The sequence below is a fragment of the Taudactylus pleione genome, unplaced genomic scaffold, assembly GCF_031769625.1.
Source record: "Taudactylus pleione unplaced genomic scaffold, aTauple2 ptg000860l, whole genome shotgun sequence".
In the NCBI taxonomy this organism is placed as follows: Eukaryota; Metazoa; Chordata; class Amphibia; order Anura; family Myobatrachidae; genus Taudactylus; species Taudactylus pleione.
The window spans coordinates 351,762-365,812 of NW_028285262.1; positions in this window are offsets into that span (position 1 = coordinate 351,762).

The following is a 14,051-nucleotide window of genomic DNA, read 5'->3' on the forward strand; positions in this document are numbered from 1 at the left end:
CTCTCTCTCTCTCCCCATTGTCTCGGTCTCCCGCCACCAAAGCAATAATGGCGACAGCACCCTGGTCCTCCACCAATTGTAAGGAGGCTCACTCTCTGCTCAGACCATGTATCTTAGATCTGCCCCTCCTTTGTGTCCTTCACACAATTAAAGCAGGAGTGTGTCCCACTCCTGGTGTGGAACTCTGAGTGAATGCACTGAGGTAACTTCGGTTACAGCTCTCCTCGGCTGAGGCTGCCAGTCAGACGATGGGGAATTAGAACCTGGGCTCAGAGACTCCACCTTAGCATTGTGTGTTTAGGGTTCTTTTATGTCTCTGATTGGGCAATGAGCAAATGCCGGAGACTCCTATCCTATTGTGACAGCAGCACTGTGTGTAGGTTGTTGAAAATCAAGACTATTGTGGTAAATTAATTGGAGGAACTTTGGACCTCATTCAGAGTCGGTCGTCAGGTAAAAGGGGCCGGATATGAAAATGAAGCGCTCGCAAGTTGCGTCGTTAAGATGGGAGCGTTAGCTGGACGAGCGAGGGGAGGATGCGGCCGTAAGACTAAAAATACGCCCCCTTCTTGTTCCCATTACACGTCATCTCCGGGCATATAAGGATTAATCGAGACCATCGGGAACCATCGGAGCTGCTCATAGACCTTAAGGTTGACCATACCCTCTCTTAAGCACTACGATCAAGTCAGTGTAAAAACCTCCCATGTCACATGTGCCACTACTACTTAGTTAATTATGCACTCCCATAAAACGCCGTTTGCATAGTCAGACATGCCTGCGTTCGGATCTCCACTCCCCCGTTCACAAGCACCTTCCCCTGTTACCACCCACAAACGCCTCATGCTGTCACTCAAACTAACGACCTGGCCAAGTTGAAGGAGAGAGAAATTTCTGATCGTAATAGCTAGTTTGCGCACGCGCATTGCGAATTTTACGCATGCACAGTTTAGCGAACATCGGTGGTGTACGACCGTGCGGCCGCAACGACCGACTCTGAATGAGGTCCTTTGTGAGTACTGCGTTTATAGCTGTGTAGCATTAACACCCATACAGCTGTGGGTGAGTGTTGTACCAGCGTGGAACCTTCTCTCTTCTGGAGGGAAGTGGTGGATTTGGCATAATGGGGTAGATGTATAAAGCAGTGAAAAGCGTGGAGATGTGAGCCAGTGGAGAAGTTGCCCATGGCAACCAATCAGCTTTGAGGTTGCGTTTATCAAATTCTTTCTATAAAGTTATAGGTAGAAGCTGATTGGTTTCCATGGGTTTGCCCTCATTAAGGGCTGCTTCAGAAATTTCCCGGGCTGGTTCTGCTTCCCAATCCGCCCCTGCTTCTAGATCACTTTAAATCGCATAAATTTAAGTCCTAAGTCAAGGTCATTATCTGGTCCAGGCTGGGGAGGGGACAGGGCCAGTCTGTGGGAGCTGCAGTATAAAGTAGGGGTATGTCAGAGGACCAGCATCCACAGCACTGTAATACACATACACAAAGATACTACAATGACATTCACAGCACAAGAGGAGGGGATCTGTACTGTTCTGTACTGGGCCCAAGAGCTTACAATCTGTTACATTCAGTGACCTGCTGACCACTGTACACACACATATACATCTATAAATCCCTGTACAGCTGCCATCCAAAGTACTGCAGCAACAGAGGCTGCTAAACAAAGATGAATTGTTCTGAATAGCTATAACAGTAGGAGAATGAAAGGCTATTGACCCTTAGAGCTTGCACTCTAGACGCCTGTGATCCCTGCAACCCTCACCCCTGAGAAGAGCCAGGCAGGGGTGACACTTACCTGAGCTCAGGCTGCTCTGGAAGTAGAATATGACCAGTATGAAGGAACCCAGACAGGTGGCCAGGACCATCACCTTGCTTCTCCTCATGCTGGCTGAGTGTGCACTCAGAGGCCTCACTTACACCCTACCAGTGGCGTAACTATGGTCTGCGGAGCCCAGGGCAAGTTTTAGATTGGCGCCCCCCACACACACACACGGAAACCAAAAACATATCTTGCGCGCCGAAGGCGCGTGTCTAAAAAATATGGGTGTGGTCACCTACCAGAAGGGGCGTGGCTACTGAATATGGGGCGTGCCAACATGACACGACACCCATATTTTGGCACATTCCTTTACATTCCATATGCACCTTACCTCTGCGGTGGTTTCTCACAACGTGGAACCTCTGAAGAAATGTATCCTCCCTGGGACGATGGCGTCTTCAGTCCGTATTCACTATACATGTAGGTCACATCGTCCGGAAGATGCCTGTTCGTGTGGGAATAATAACAAAGTCATCATCATACAACAGCGGTTCAACCAGCCTCGTGCCTCCTGTGTAACTCCCTTTCCCCTGCGTCTCTCAGCCACATCATCATCCCACTGCATCATCCGTCAGCCACACCATAGCCTCCCCCGTGTCGTCTCACAGCACACCATCGCCGCCACCCTGTGTCGTCTCACAGCACACCATCACCTCCACCCTGTGTCAACTCTCAGCACACCATCATCTCCCCCTCCTGCGTCATCTCTCAACATACCGTCACCTCCCCCCCTGCGTCGTCTCTCAGTCAGGCGATCAGCTCCCCCCTGCGTCGTCTCTCAGTCAGGCGATCACCTCCCCCCTGCGTCGTCTCTCAGTCAGGCGATCAGCTCCCTCCCTGCATCGTCTCTCAGTCAGGCGATCAGCTCCCCCCTGCGTCGTCTCTCAGTCAGGCGATCACCTCCCCCCTGCGTTGTCTCTTAGTCAGGCGATCAGCTCCCCCCTGCATCATCTCTCAGTCAGGCGATCAGCTCCCCCCTGCGTCGTCTCTCAGTCAGGCGATCAGCTCCCTCCCTGCGTCGTCTCTCAGTCAGGCGATCAGCTCCCCCCTGCGTCGTCTCTCAGTCAGGCGATCAGCTCCCCCCTGCGTCGTCTCTTAGTCAGGCGATCAGCTCCCCCCTGCGTCGTCTCTCAGTCAGGCGATCAGCTCCCCCCTGCGTCGTCTCTGAGTCACACCATCATCTTCCCCTCGCATTCTCTCTCAGCACAGACACACTGACACAGATACACACACACACACTGACACATATATATATATATATATATACACACACACTGACATATACACACTGACATATATTCATAATGACACATATACACACACACACTGACATACACACATACAGTACATACTGACATATACACACACACACACTGACATACACACTGACACTGACATATACACATACACACACACTGACACATGTATACACACACATATATATATATATATACACACACACACACACACACTGACATATACACATACATACACACTGACATATACATGTACAGTACATACTGACACATAAACACACACTCAGGGCCGTAAGGAGGGTGGTGCGGCCGGTGCCTCCGCACAGGGCGGAATCCTCTAGCGGCACCGGCCATGAACTGCCCGACTCCGGAGAGGTCTGCAGAAAGTGACCTGCAGTGCTGCGCGGCGCACACCAGCGATGCCGGCGAAGATCCCCGCCCTCCAACCACCTCTGAGAGGAAAAGGTAAGGGCTCAGGAGGAGGAGGGGGGTGGGGGTGAGCGAGAGGGGCGGAAGTGCAGCACAGGGCGCACTGCCGTCCTGCTATGGCGCTGCACACACTGACATATACACATACACACACTGACACATACACACTGACACATATACACACACACTGACATATACACACTGACACATACACACTGACACATACACACACACTGACATATACACATACACACACTGACACAGACACAGATACAGACACACAGTCACACATAGACAGACACACACACAGACACACACTAACACAGATACGCACACACACACGCTGACACAGACGCATACAGACACATACACTCACTGACACAGATACACACTAACACAGATATCACACACTGTGACACAGATACACACACACTGACACAGATACACACACACACGGTGACACAGATACACCCATGCTGACACAGATACACACACACTGACACAGATACATACATGCTGACACAGATACACACATGCTGACACAGATGCATACATGCTGACAGTAACAGATACACACATGCTGACACAGATACACACATGCTGACACAGATACATACATGTTGACTTGACACAGATACACACACTGACACATATATACACACGCTGATGCATATATACACACATGCTTACACAGATACATACATGCTGACAGTAACACAGATACACACATGCTGACACAGATACACACATGCTGACACAGATGCATACATGTTGACTTGACACAGATACACACACTGACACATATATACACACGCTGATGCATATATACACACATGCTTACACAGATACATACATGCTGACACATACATACACACATGCTGACACATATACATACATCAGAGTTCCATACCTTTTCAGATCTCTTCCCGGGAGAAGCCCGGGTAAGAGAAGCAGGAGGGGGGTGATGGGGGCGGGGCCTGACGATTCGCGTCATTAAGCCCCGCCCCCTAACGGTAAAATTGCCGCGATAGGCTAGAATTTGCATAGGGGCGGGGCCAAATGACATGATTCATGTAGAAATATGTTTTAAGCCCCGCCCCCTACACAGAGACCCGCGATCGCCGCGGGTATTCTCCTCATTCCGCCCACTTCACTAGGAAATGCCTACCCTTCCGGGGCTGTGGGGGGTTACCCGAAAAATCGTGAGCCTCCCGCGAAAACCGGGAGGGTAGGCATGTATGACATACATGCTGACACAGATACACACATGCTGACACAGATAAACACATGCTGATACTGATACATACATGTTGACACAGATGCACACACTGACACATATATACACACGCTGACACATATATACACATGCTTACACAGATACATACATGCTGACAGTAACACAGATACACACATGCTGACACAGATACATATATACACACATGCTGACACATATACATACATGCTGACACAGATACACACATGCTGACACATGCACACACATGCTGACACAGATACACACATGCTGACACAGATACATATATACACACATGCTGACACATATACATACATGCTGACACAGATACAAACATGCTGACACATGCACACACGCTGACACATATATACAAATGCTGATGCATATACACACATGCTGACACAGATACATACATGCTGACAGTAACACAGATACACACATGCTGACACAGATACACACATGCTGACACAGATACACACATGCTGACACAGATACACACATGCTGACATGCTGCTCCCCCCCCACCCCCAATACTGACCAGTGGTGAAGCTGCAGAGCGCTGGGGATGGAGAACTGTCACTATCCGTGTCCCCCGGCGCCGGCAGCAGCTCTCAGCCTCTCAGGGTCAGCATGCTGCAGAATACCAGGAGGACTGCCTTGGAGGGGCTGCGTGTCTCTGCTGCAGCTCCCCCTACAGTCAGCACCAGCAGCTTGCTGCTGTAGTCACTCACTATACACTGTACTGTGTACAGTAGTAGATTTTGTCAGGGGAAGCGGGGGTGGGGGAGCGGAGAGCAGGCGGAGCGGGGGGGAGCGGAGAGCGGGCGGAGCGGGTAACAATGCCCTGGATGGCGCCCCCCTCTGCTGGGCCTGCCACGTCGCCCAGGGTACAAGCCCCACTCGACCCCCACTAGTTACGCCACTGCACCCTACCCTTCACTCACTGCATGTCCAGGTTCCCCCCCGGGTACACTGGTGACACATTTTCTGGTGACAGGGGCGGAGCTTATCGTGAGCGGGGGGAGGGGCTTAACTAGACTAGGGGGCTTCTACATTGGTGCTTCAGTGTAGGATTTCCTGGGGCAGAGCTGAGCGTGACCAAGGGGCGGGGTTTAGTATGACCAGAGAGCTACCACACTCTACACAGCTTTGGAAAGCCAGGACGGAGCTTATTGCACCAGGGGGCGGTGTTTATTACAAGGAGTGAGCTGCCACGCTGGTGACAGTTTCTGATGGCAGGGGGCGGAGCTTAGCGTGAGTAGGGGCGGAGCTTTGGTTGACCTCGGCGGTCGATGTCCAGGGGGAAGGGTATGTTCGAGAGGATAATGTGCTGAACTGTTGGTGGTGGCAGGAAAAATGTTTTTTTTTTATGTCAACACAGCCTGCACTGCAGCAGATCTTGTGGGCCTATTTTCATGGGAGGCCTGGAGCTGTAGCTCCACCCACCACATTGTTAATCCGGCCCTGAGTGTCTTCTACAGCTGGGACATCAAAGACGGACAGGCTTTGAAATTCAGGAACCCGAGAATGGAGGCCTTAGACCACTTGGAATGGTGTTTGGTTCGTGGAAGAGTGGGAGGAGGCGTTATGAGCAAATTCAGCCCATGGCAGCAATACAGACCAATTGTCTTGGGAAGATGTCATAAAAATCCTCAGGAAGGTCTCAAGGTCTTGATTTACCCTCTTAGTGGAACCGTTGCTTTGTGGGTGATAAGCCGTAGAATAATTTAGCTTTACTTGCAATACAGAACATAAGGCTCTCCAAAATTTTGCTGTGAACTGAACACCACGGTCAGAGACAATCTCAGCAGGAAGACCATGGAGACGGAAAATATGTTGAACGAACAAGTGAGCCAAGTCAGGGGCAGAAGGCAATTTCTTTAGTGGTATGTAATGGACCATTTTAGAGATTCGGTCTACTACAACCCAGATGGTAGTGAACCTTTGAGAATTCGGCAGATCCGTGATGAAGTCCATGGAGAGATGCATCCACGGACGTGGTGGAATAGGCAGTGTCAATGACTCACCAGCCGGTGCCTGACGTGAAGATTTATGCTGGGCACACGAAGAACATGAAGAAATAAATTCCACCACATCTGCTTTCATTGATGGCCACCAATAGCCTCTCTTTAAAAATTCCAAGATCTTCCGGGTACCTGAGTGACCTGCAAAGCGAGAGGAATGAACCCAGGTGAGGAGCTGCTTCCTTAACTCCGGGGCCACAAAGGACTTCCCTGTAGGGGGCTGTAACTGTAAGGTGGGAAAGACTCTTGACTCCAAAGATCTGGACAAGGCATCTGCCTTTTGATTAAGGGCTCCAGACCTTAATGTCAGGGTGAACTGGAACCGAGCAAAAAATATTGCCCATCGGGCCAAACGAGGACTCACGCACTGAAGATTCTTGAGGAAGAGAAGATTTCTATGGTCCGTGAAGACAGTAAAGGGAAACTTGGCCCCTTCCAGCAGGTATCTCCATTCTTTTAATGCTAACTTTACTGATAAAGTTCTTGTTCACCAATGGCATAATTTCTCTCGGCAGGAGAAAATTTCTTGGAGAAGAAACCACAGGACTGAACTTGATTATCGTCATAACGCTGGGAAAGAACTGCACCCATGGCCTCTGATGACAGATCCACTTCCACTAGGAACAGCCTATCCAGATCTGGCTGTCGTAAGACTGGAGCTGAAATAAATTAAAAGTTGGAAGGCAGTCTCTGCCTCAGGTGACCATAGAGTAGGGTTAGCGTCTTTTCGGGTCAACGCAGTAATGGGAGCCAATAATTATGAAAATCCTTTAATAAAACGTCTGTAGTAGTTGGCGAACCCAAGCAATCTCTGGATGGCTTTCAAAGTTTGAGGACGGGACCAATCCAAAATTGCTTGCACCTTCTTGGGGTCCATTTCTAGACTGGAGCCAGAGATGACGTAACCAAGGAATGGCACACTGGGAACTCCAAAGACACATTTCTTCAGTTTGCAGTAAAGGTGGTTCTTTTTCAGACGGGTCAATACTTCCTTCACATGTTCAAGATGTTTTCTTACAGAAGACGAAAAAATCAATATATCGTCCAGGTAAACTACAACCGAGACGTACAACAGATCCCGGAAAATCTCATTAACAAAGCCCTGAAACACGGCAGGGGCATTGCACAACCCAAAGGGCATCACAAGTTATTCAAAGTGTCCATCTCTAGTATTAAAGGCGGTCTTCCATTCATCGCCAGCATGAATGCGGATGAGATTATAAGCCTCTCTCAGATCCAGCTTTGAGAATATGATGGACCCTTTAACTCTGTCAAACAATTCTGTGATCAGGGGAAAAGGATACCGATACTTAATCGTTATATCATTGAGGCCCCGGTAATCTATACATGGTCTTAGGCCTCCATCTTTCTTTCCAACAAAAAAGAAGCCGGCTCCAGCGGGAGAGGTGGAAAGTTGAATAAACCCCTTTGCTAGGTTGTCCTGGATGTACTCTGACATGGCTTGAGTCTCAGGCATGGATAGACGATAGGTGCGACCACGGGGTGGCACAGGGCACTGCAGGGCAGGGGGCGCTGTTTGGGCCTGTCAATTTTCCTGTTTATTATCATTCTCACTTGTAGCTTCCTCCTCTTTATCCCCAGCATCCCCTGGCCTCCCCTATCTCTTCCCTGGCCCTTCCCCATGAGGCCATGGCCCTCTCTCAGGTGCACTATATTATGTCCCTATTTATCCCCAGCATCTCCTGGCCTCCCCTATCTCTTCCCTGGCCCTTCCCCATGAGGCCATGGCCCTCTCTCAGGTGCACTATATTATGTCCCTATTTATCCCCAGCATCTCCTGGCCTCCCCTATCTCTTCCCTGACCCTTCCCCATGAGGCCATGGCCCTCTCTCAGGTGCACTATATTATGTCCCTATTTATCCCCAGCATCCCCTGGCCTCCCCTATCTCTTCCCTGGCCCTTCCCCATGAGGCCATGGCCCTCTCTCAGGTGCACTATATTATGTCCCTATTTATCTCCAGCATCTCCTGGCCTCCCCTATCTCTTCCCTGGCCCTTCCCCATGAGGCCATGGCCCTCTCTCAGGTGCACTATATTATGTCCCTATTTATCCCCAGCATCTCCTGGCCTCTCCTATCTCTTCCCTGGCCCTTCCCCATGAGGCCATGGCCCTCTCTCAGGTGCACTATATTATGTCCCTATTTATCCCCAGCATCTCCTGGCCTCCCCTATCTCTTCCCTGGCCCTTCCCCATAAGGCAATGGCCCTCTCTCAGGTGCACTATATTATGTCCCTATTTATCCCCAGCATAACCTGGCCTGCCCTGTCTCTTCCCTGGCCCTTCCCCATGAGGCCATGACCCTTTTTCAGGTGCACTATATTATGTCCCTATTCAAAAAATGTGAGGTGGGGGTGCCAATGCTTTCTCTGGCACAGGGCACCAAAAAGTCTAGTTACGGCTCTTGTTCAGACACATCGATATATGAGCTTCACAATAACCAGCATAGCGTTGCCATGTCTACCGATGGGACAGAAAAACAGAGGCAGTCTCGCATGTGTGTTGTCCAAGTCACTATTAAAGATGTGTGTTTGTTAACGTGTACTTCTAGGACCGTTTGTAAAGCTGACATCAATTAGGATAAAACCTGAACCTTAGCATTGATTTAAATGTAACTCATCAAATGCAGCTTTAAAATATACTGAACATTCTAAACCTGAGCCAGAGAGACGCTGACACGTGACCTCTGGGTATAATAAGGATGTGTGTGAAACCCCGCAAATAAACGCAACGCGCCATTCTACAATATCCTACAACAAAGGCAGAAGCAACATGACAAAATGATGAAATAAAGTGAGAGAATAGATTTCCACAGGGCAGTCAGTTGGACAATTATTTACCTCCTTTAACGAACCGATACCTAGGCTGACATTTATTAATAACCTGAATTATCAGGTGCCTGATATGCCACTTGCAGCAATTAATTACCCAGCCCATGGCAAATCCGTAACAAGTCGCTATTGCTGTAACATTTGTGCTAATTGAAAATGAGATAAGTGCTGTGGGTGCAATTTGCATGTAGTGCCGTGTATTCATTATCTCCTGTTTTCTTCATGATAAATACACCTAACTAAATCACTCTGCTAATTCAGCGGGTAATAGAGTCATAAGTGGATTCCCTTAGGTGACCGCCTGCACACATTGGCTGCTCCTTAACACAAAGACCCAGCTTCTATTCACAAGTGCGAGCATTAAAAGGCAATTTGTGGTTTGTTTTTCTGGCAGCAGGAGCTGCTGCAATTACACAGGACAAACTGTAGTGTTTAGTTATTTTGTGACAATATCTAAAATGAGATCCACTCTGTAATGTTTGTGTTAGGGCGACATTACTGTACATGAGATCCCCGCACAGTGCAGCTAATGGATCCCTTTCTCCTACAGCGTCAGGAGAGTAACCACTATCCATGCAACGTACGTCTGTGCCACTTTTCCAGTGGGCTCTTTTGGTTCTGAGTCTATGAGTCGTGTTCAATATGAGCAGAGCCGCGATACTTTTTCGCGGCCCGGACTTTCCGCCTACTTCGCCTGTTTGGCAGGCGGAAAAGTATCGTGCGCGTACCCGCTTTACCCCGTATTCAATATGAAAGTAGGTGAAAACGGCACCCGGCGATACTGAAACAGGCGGAAAGTACTGTCAGATTTGGGGAAATCAGTCTGACACCCCCCAAAAGATGCTCTGACATGGGGGATCACTATGGTACCCCCCGATTTGAGTTGCTGAAGGTATTTGGTGTTTTTAAATGGGCTCAATAGCTGCTAAATAGCGTTTTTCTATACGTGGTGCAGAATAGTATTCAGGAGGCTTTTTGCCAGAAAATAACTTATCCCAGCAAATTTGGGGTACGTGAAAATGGGGGTCAGCATATTTAAAAGTTGCTAAAGTGTAGTTGTAAAAATCGTGAAAAATCCACCTGCCGCAAGCACCTGCAATCAAAAACACACCTGGGGCATACTTGGGGACCCCCCAGAGTCAAGTTTGCTAGTTTTTAACTTTGTACCCCAACATTTTTTTTTTCGCCCCATTTTTCAAAGTCATTTTTTGGGGGATCCTTAAGTGTTTGTTTGTTTTTTTGACAGTTTACCTTTGGGGGACTGTCTGAAGGCTGCAGGGGGGTTCCAGCAATGTGCTACCCCAAAACCCCAATTCGGCACTTTTGCCGCCTCCCATTCATAGGCGAAACTTTTCCGCCTATTACATTGCATTGAGTTTCCTCCTAGGCGAAAAGTCCTTCAAATTGAATATGGGGTAAAACCAAAACAGGCGAAAATGACGTCACCCACAAAAAAGTTTCGCCAAAAACACGCGAAAACGGCTTTTCGCTCCAAATTGAATACGGGCCTATAAGTTTGTAAATGATAATTATACACTAACATTCTTTAGTCTGATATATTAGATGTTATAAATGAAGGGGAGACCCTGTAGCGGCCCGAGAGCGGGCCTGACTTAGAGTTCCACGCGCGTTGGCTGCAGGCGCTCGGCATTTGTGGTCTCGGAAATAAACGCGGGTCTCATCATTTCCCCTGGCTTTGCCTGCGCCCATCCGCTTGATAAAGTAGCTGTCATGACTATCAGTGGCGCATTTGCACCGGCCCTGTCAACGCCCACAGAACACTACATGTCAACAGGGCCGTAACTAGCTATGGGCACCCAGTGCCCTCGCACAGAGCAGGGCATCCTGTAGACGCTCTAGATGGGCACCCTGCACAGTATATGCAGCTGATTGGGCATACTGAGGACGCCCGGTCAGCGCTGCACTTACTGCAGCTGCCTATCACGCCCCCTTCTGCGCGACGTAATGATGTCATGCGGCAAAGTCATGATGCCGGGCACTCAGTGGGCAGGGCCGGCACAGGACGCAAACGTGCCCTATGGCTCTTCATGTCAACGCCTAGTTGCCACCTAGTTACACGCAGTCAACGACTGAGATGTGTTGCGACTCTAAATTGCCCGGAGTCTCTCACAATTGTATACTGAATGCTCAGCCACGTAGTGTGCGCAGGGCAAACAAATATACCATCTGTCTGCCACATCTATGAGACATCAGTGAGTTTAGGGTCTTCCTCAGGGGGCAAGGCTGAATTAACTGTTAAAGTGCCCATCCAGAGGATTAAATGACCCCCGGATATAGGATCTGGGCACAATAGTAAATTATTATTTTTTCCTGTTGAGGCATTTTAATAGTATGATTAATTGTACCTTACTGTTACTGAATAAACAGATAAAAACGCACAGATGCCTGAACAGGTAAATGCTGGTATGGGGAGGGGGATAGAGAGCCTGCGCCCCTATGCTTAGAGATATTCAGATGCCGATTTTTCGGGTAACCCCCCGCACCCCCGGAAGGGTAGGCATTTCTCCCACATTCTGCCCACTTCCTAGTGAAGTGGGCAGAATTAGGAGAATACCCGCGGCAATCGCGGGTCTCCGTGAAGGGGGCGGGGCTTAAGCCGTGATTCTGCATGAATCACAGCATTTGGCCCCGCCCCCTATGTAAATTGTGCCCAATTGCGGCAATTTTACCACGAGGGGCGGAGCTTAATGACGCAAATCGTCAAGCTACGCCCCCGTCGGCCCCCTGCTGCTTCTCTTACCTGGGCTTCTCCCGGGAAGAGAATATTAAAGGTAGGCAACCCTGGTGTCATTGTTGTAGTGTTCTCTTTTGCTGTTTTTGCTCCTTTACAAAATCTTGTTGGTAATCCCCCATGTTATACTGTATATGTAGTTTACCCATTTATCCACAGTTTTTTTCATGCATATTGACATTTTAGCAATAATTGCCCTGACCTGCAGTTGTATCCATCAAGGGAGCACAGGTACTTTCACACTAGGTACCTTGGCAATTTGGCCCTATAAAGCAGTTAGTCGTAGGCTAATAATATACATGGCATGACTGATATGTTTTATAAGTAGGTGTATAAGTGCACCACCCAAGGCCTTCCAACAAAAGAGTGATAGAGTCTTATGGACCATACACACGGTCAGATCAGACAACAATCAGATATCGTTGTCTGATCATCCTACATGTGCTGGATGATTGTTATTGAACATCCAGCACACGCACCATTCCCCCAACTACTATAACGACCCTCGATCAACGATCGAGGGTCCCTATAGTAACCAGACTAACCTCGTCAATATCCACCAGGTTGGGCTGCATGCACAGGTGATGGTCGATATCGACCATCCGTGCCCGCGCATCATTTTGTCGTTTGAGGGGGCAAAAAAAGGACGATTTAAACGTTCAAACGATATCGTTATCGTTTAAATCGTCCTTTAAATCTGACCTCGTGTATGCACCATTATTGTTTGGGATTGTCTGGGACTACAATCAGTGTGAGAGACTTTGTAATTAACTTAAAGGGGAACACATTTATTAAGCACTAGCATATTGGACCTCCCACACCCTACACTCACCCCACCCACAACATCCTACGGCCAATGCCCAACTTCCACCGCTTCTCACCCCTTATCTGCCACAAAAGCCTACCCCTGTGGTGAGCCCTTGTCAGGGGGAAGGGCTCTAATGCTCCCAGGGCACATGACTGAGTTGGGTCAGACCCTGGCGGATTACTATAGAGATTTGAATTTCACCTTTCTGAATGACTGAAGCAAATCTGGTGTCAGACCTGTTGACCCAAGGGCTTAAAAAGTGAGAGCTACTGTAACATGAGCTAGCATTCAGAAAGCAATCAGCTAACATGCCAATGCCGACATTTGTACAAATATGGAACTGTGCGGAATTGTGCGCTCTTTGCCAACCTTCGTTCCTTTAATGAACCCAAGAAACTTGAAGAAAACTTCTAATTCTGCAGCAACGCGAGGCCCAGATTTACACAGATGATACTTTTTATGGTGGCTAAAAAAAATCCAGGATGTGAAATGTGTACAAAGCTGCCATTACTCTAACAGTACAAGAATGCTGCACTCGAGAACAGACCGAAAACACCTAAGGCAACGTAATTGCACTAATGGAACTGAAGTGTGCAAAATTGTCCATTATTACCACCCAGTCATCACATTTTCAAATTGGCCAAGCTCTTGGATATTGCAGTAACTAGGCTGATTTCCGCATCATTCCTGAGATCCAGGTACAGAAGAAAGGGCAAGCTTCTCCCCAGTCTACGGGAAATAAGGAAATCTCTATATCGCTGCATTATCAATTAAGTGCTTGAAGCCATTACCGAGCCTAATATCCAGGGCAGTTATGCCTTCCATTTTGCTTTTTAAGGTAGGGAATTATATTTG